Source organism: Dasypus novemcinctus, chromosome 25 (assembly GCF_030445035.2).
Source record: "Dasypus novemcinctus isolate mDasNov1 chromosome 25, mDasNov1.1.hap2, whole genome shotgun sequence".
NCBI classification, from domain to species: domain Eukaryota; kingdom Metazoa; phylum Chordata; class Mammalia; order Cingulata; family Dasypodidae; genus Dasypus; species Dasypus novemcinctus.
In genome coordinates, this window is record NC_080697.1 from 2,106,406 (window position 1) to 2,112,405 (window position 6,000).

Consider the following 6,000-nt stretch of genomic DNA (forward strand, 5'->3'; position numbering starts at 1 on the left):
TGGGTCCAGTTGGATTTGGGTTTAGGCTCAAGGAGGAATGGCCTGCGAGGTGCACTTCCAGGTGCCAAGCAAGCCAACCCCCACCTTTCACAATTCAGGATAACTGAAGCAAATTTAAGCATTTACTGGTGCTGGTAGAGACATTTTTCTTTACGAGAAGTGACAGTTAACATTAACCAGGTTATACTTAAAGACATTTACTCTAAGAGAATAAATTTTGTCTTCTGAAGTTATTTGGAAACCTCCTTTATATAGAAACAATTGGTATGTGGATAACAAATGATTAAAATTGCCTAAAGCACACAAATGGGGGCTTGTAAAGGTTCTGTCCAATTCCACTTTGAGGCATTGGAATCTGGCTGTTGTGATGAATTGTACTATAGGAAGAAGCAGTTTATGTGAAGGCAGGAAAGGAATGGGGCTGTGTTGATATTTGTGTATTGTAAAGAGCTATGCAGATACAGAAATAGTTTGCATCTGGATGCAGTGATGTGAAAATATGTGCATTGTAGAGAAAGAGGTGAGGATAGTTGGGCCTGCAAGAAGCAGAAATAGGAACACAAGGAGGGGGATGGACGTACCAAGGGAGAAACGTTTATATGAGAAGGCATGGGGGGGAGGGAAGGAAGGGGAGGGAGAGGGAAAAAGGAAGAAAGGAAGGAGAGAAGGGAGAAAGGGGGAGAGTAAGGGAGAAAGGGTGGAGAGGGAGAGAGTGAGTATGAGAGGAAGAGGGAGCGAAAGAATGGGATGGAGGGAGCGAGGGAGGGGGAGAGGGAAGGAGGAGAGTGTGTGTGTTTGCGGAGAGAGGGAACTGTTTGGTGTATGAGGAAAGAATTGCCTCTGAGACACAGCCCCGAGTGTGTTTGAAGCGTTGTGCTATACACATTTAGCCTGAAGCTTTGTGCTATGCACATTTAGGATATAGCTATGTGTGTAAGGAATAGATGTGCTTAGCATGTATAATGACATGAAAGGGGGAAATGTGCGTGAGGAGCAGTGTGTGTCAAAGGAGAAGAGTGTGTGTGCGTAGGTGTGTGCAGGGAAGAAACACGTGTGTGATTCTTTTTTTTTTTGTCTTTGTTTTTTAATATTACGTTAAAAAAATATGAGGTCCCTATATACCCCCCACCCCCCTCACCCCACTCCTCCCCCCATAACAACAACCTCCTCCATCATCATGAGACATTCATTGCATTTGGTGAATACATCTCTGAGCACCGCTGCACCTCATGGTCAATGGTCCACACCATAGCCCACACTCTATCACCCAGTGGGCCATGAGAAGACATACAATGTCTGGGAACTGTCCCTGCAGCACCATCCAGGACAACTCCAAGTCCTGAAAACGCCCCCATATCACATCTCTTCCTCCCACTCCCTACCCCCAGCAGCCACCATGGCCACTTTCTCCACACCAATGCCACATTTTCTTTGATTACTAATCACAGTAGTTCAAGTGTGTGATTCTTGAGGCCAATGCTGGACAAAGAAACAAGTGTGCCCAGAAGCCAAGTCCAGCTCTAACCCCGTGGCCTCTTGGAGAATGCCTGTTTTCACCTTGGAGAGGGACAGCTCATTTTTAAATTTCAGGTTGCCTGTCAAAGTTTTGGGTTTGGCCCCATTCTTGTCAGCAGTATTTTCACCAATTCGAGTCAGCTCATTAAAGAAAACATCTGAAATTACTTTTCAGGCTTTGGTTCAAGTTCAATGAAGACATAAATTAAGTGGTTCAGGTTCATTTCCAGGAAGAGTAAACCTAATCTTTTGTGTATAAATTGATTAACTAGTAGCACAGAGATGATTTACTAAGAGAATAATAAATAACTTTTTCATTAAACCACATTTTTTTCTAATTATATTTTTCCAGGCGAGTGCAAACACAGTACCCCACTACCACAAATTACGCAGTTGAATTTCCCACATTTGGGGAAATCACATCCCGAATGCAATGGATCAGCCCCGTTCTGGGAAAAGTGCTTTTCTGGTCATGGAATCTCCTCTGTCAGCTAAGTATTCTAATTAATTTTTAATTGGTAGGAACTTATACATTTTTAAACTTCATTAGAGATCTTTAAAAATAAGATTGAATGGTTTTCCCCAAAGTTATTGCGCTAAGTAGCTAAGGTACAGGACATCTTCCTGGGAATTTTTTCCCTAGTGGTAACATAATCTCTTTTATTTTTCTGTTGAGCCAAATTGTTTTTTTTTTGTCTTGATTGAAACTGATTGCATTTTTTTTAAAAAAACATTTATTTATTTATTTAATTTCCCCCCTCCCCCGGTTGTCTGTTCTCTGTGTCTATTTGCTGCATCTTGTTTCTTTGTCCGCTTCTGTTGTCATCAGCGGCACAGGAAGTATGGGCGGGGCCATTCCTGGACAGGCTGCACTTTCTTTCATGCTGGGCGGCTCTCCTTACGGGTGAACTCCTGGCCGTGGGGCTCCCCTATGCGGGGGACACCCCTACGTGGCAGGGCACTCCTTGCGCGCATCAGCACTGCGCATGGGCCAGCTCCTCACGGGTCAAGGAGGCCCGGGGTTTGAACCGCGGACCTCCCATGTGGTAGACGGACGCCCTAACCACTGGGCCAAGTCCGTTTCCCCTGATTGCATTTTTAATACTGGGCCAGCTGCCCTTTTAAAACGGCTAACGAATGAACCAAATGTGGTTTTTATATTTTAAAAAATGGTTATCTAAGTATTTATTTAAAAAAATTTTTTTTATCTTTATTCATTTATTTAATACTACATTAAAAAAATATGAGGTCCCCATATACCCCCCACCCTTCTCACCCCACTCCACCCCCCATAGCAACAATCTCCTCCATCATTATGAGACATTCATTGCATTTGGTGAATACATCTCTGAGCACCGCTGCACCTCATGGTCAATGGTCCACACCATAGCCCACACTCTCCCACGTTCCATCCAGTGGGCCATAGGAGAACATACATGTCCAGTAATTATCCCTGCAGCACCACCCAGGACAACTCCAAGTCCCCAAAACGCCCCCACATCTCATCTCTTCCTCCCATTCCCCACACCCAGCAGCCACCATGGCCACTTTCTCCACACCAATGCCACATTTTCTTCGATTACTAATCACAGTAGTTCATGAATAGAATATCAGTAAGTCCACTCTAATCCATATTCTATTCCTCCATCCTGTGGACCTTGGAATGTTGTGTCCACTCCACATCTCTATCAAGAGGGGGCTTAGATTCCACATGGATACTGGATGCAATCCTCCTGCTTTCAGTTGTAGGCACTCTTGGCTCCATGGTGTGGTGGTTGACCTTAAGTATTTATTTAATAGCTTGATTTTGCCTACTGGCTGGCAAAGCTTACAATACTTACCCCTAGCCCTTAAAGAAAAAGTTTGCTGACCCCTGCTCTGGATTTTATTTGCTAGATGAAATGTGAGCTGTGATGATCTAAGGGAAGCCCCAGTCAAGATGGGGAGTGAGAAGCTCTTAACAAACAGCAAGAACTGGCAGCTTCTCAAAGCTCCAGAAAACAAAGGACCACAGTAACATCACAAGTGCCGAACCTAGAAAAAGGCTACTTAAGAGCATTCGGGGGAGCGGGGGGTGCTCCCTGGTTGAGCACCTGCTGCCCATGCATGAGGTCCTGCGTTCAATGTTGGCACCTCCTAAAAATAAAACGAAATGGAAGCCGAGGCCCTCAACGCCCTGCTCCTGTCAGCCCCTGTCTCAGCGCAGCGCTAGTCCAGCCCTGTGAGGGGCAGTGTGGCCCGGGGCACGGATGTCTGGGCCACCCCAGAACGTGCTGTGTGGGAGCAGGCAGCTCACTGAGCAGTCAAGCCATGCTGCCTGGGCAAGGGGTGGAGCAGGACACGCAGTGCCCAGGACTGAGGACATGCTTCCTCAGGAAGAGGGACAGGACCTCCTGGGCCAGGTCCACAGAAAGAATCAGGGCTCAGCAGGGCAGGTAAGCCCTGAAAAAGAGCGAAGTCGGGAAGGTGCTTGCTTTTTGTTCTCCTCCTCTTCTTTTTTTTGTTAGCTCCTGTCAGTCAAGGGATACCCTGTAATACGCTAGCTGGATACAAGCTTAAAGAACAGACTCCAGTGGAAATACGCTTGAAGAGCTAAATGAAAACCTGGATAAAAAACTAAAGGAAACCAAGAAAACAATAGATGAACACAAAAAGACAATCAACAGAGGGCATGGATGAATCTGGAGGACCTTATGTTGAGTGAAGCAAGCCAGGAATTGAAGGACAAGTACTACATGACCTCTCTGATATGAATTAAGCAAATTAGAGAGCTAGAGATGGATGATAGGCTTACAGGAAATAGAGGGGGAGAAGAAGATTGTGAGCTGATGCCTACACGGGCGAAATCTATGATAAGGTGGAGGTAAGTAGTTGTGCAGTGAAAGGATAAGATGGGGGCATAGGGATACTATTGGGAGGGGCTCTGCAGGCTTGAGGGGTCTAAGGATTGGGAGGATGGGTCAAATGGTCTATGGACTTGGGGGAAGGTTTTGAGGGGAGCAGGTGAACATGGGAGAGTGTCAGGTACGTGGCTGAAAGTATAATGTTGAGAAAACGCTTTAGAAAATACAATAAGGAAGGGTTACTGGTTTAAGGTGTTTGATGGGGGGCATCTGACACAGGGTGCACCTGAGGCAGGCTTCTAGGGAGCGTGTGAGTGTTGATCATGTCATAGTGTGTTATATCAGTGGGTGGAGACCCATACAAAGAGCAGGAAGGTGTTTTACCCCCATCCTCGGGAGACCTGATGTTCTCAAACAGAGGGGAGGGTGTCTCTCAAGAGTATTGGTGGCTCCCAACTGGGGAGGACAGTCTACTGTGTCAGGCCCTCAGCATTGCTGCAAGTACCTGTGAATCTGATTCTTCAAGCAGTGAAGCTTGGTGGTCACTGTGGGCCCCCAGGGGAGGGAGAGAGAGGAATGGAATAGATGGAAGAGGGGTAACTGGGGGGCAATGGAGGTGTTCCACAAGATCGTGCAATGATGGATATAGGCCATGTTAAATTTCACCCAAAATTTATAAAAGTGTATACTCTAAAATGTAAACCATAATGTAACTTAAAATTTGGAAAAGTGTACAGTCTAAAATGTAAGCCAAAATGCAACCATGGTTAGTGGCTATGTTTCAATATCTGTACATCAGCAGTAGCAAACATGACATGCACATGTAAAAAGATCATTGTTGGGGAAGGGGTATATGGGAGTCCCTTATATTGCATATGTGACTTTTCCATGATCCAGAACTTTTTTGAAGACAAAATTAAAAATTAAAAAAAAAAAAGATGTAGACACTGAGGAAGGAATGGAAGAAATTGCCTTGCCACTGCACATACAGGGGAACACCTATTATAGTGAGCATCAAAAACAAAGTTTTATGATATTTTTCATTTTTTAATACCCCAACTTATTTTTTACTTTATTTTAGTTTTTCTAAATTAGTATGTATTCTATTTCTAATCTTTAAACCTATCATTACTATTTCATTTTCCTACTAATTGAATTTGGCAATATATCAGGCTTCATTTTTTAAGAAGTTTTGGATCCCAGAGGGATTCAGCTTTGGCAGGGGAGGAGCACTGGTGTGGGGTGTCACTGATGGGGAATGCATGGTTGGGAGGGAGTTTTCCAGGGCATGTATATAGGGTATATAAAAATGTTTGGGTATTCATTGGGTATTATCATAGTAGGTAGAGTTACACATGACAACTGAGGGAGTGCTGAGTTCCTAGCCAGGGGAGCTGTGTCACATTCCCCAATGGAACCGCAACAATCTCCCAAGTGCAAGGGCAAAGACCAGTGAAGAAGGATCGTCCAATGATGGGCCCTTGATACGATGGCTATGCTTATGAGCCTGTATACTTGAAATTCCACCGAAGCCTAGAGCTGCAGGGTGCCTAAGAGTTACTTCCTGAGGGCCTCCATGTTGCTCAAGAGTGGCCACTCTCTAAGCCAAATTCATCATGTAAATGCATTACCTTCCCCCCAG

At 44.9% G+C, this 6,000-nt stretch overlaps 1 pseudogene; it reads right to left on the bottom strand.

The window, feature by feature from the left end:
- Positions 1 to 1,862: 1,862 nt before the first annotated feature.
- LOC139437615 (U1 spliceosomal RNA) lies at positions 1,863 to 2,014 on the bottom strand (annotated as a pseudogene).
- Between the last annotated feature and the right edge of the window lie 3,986 nt (positions 2,015 to 6,000).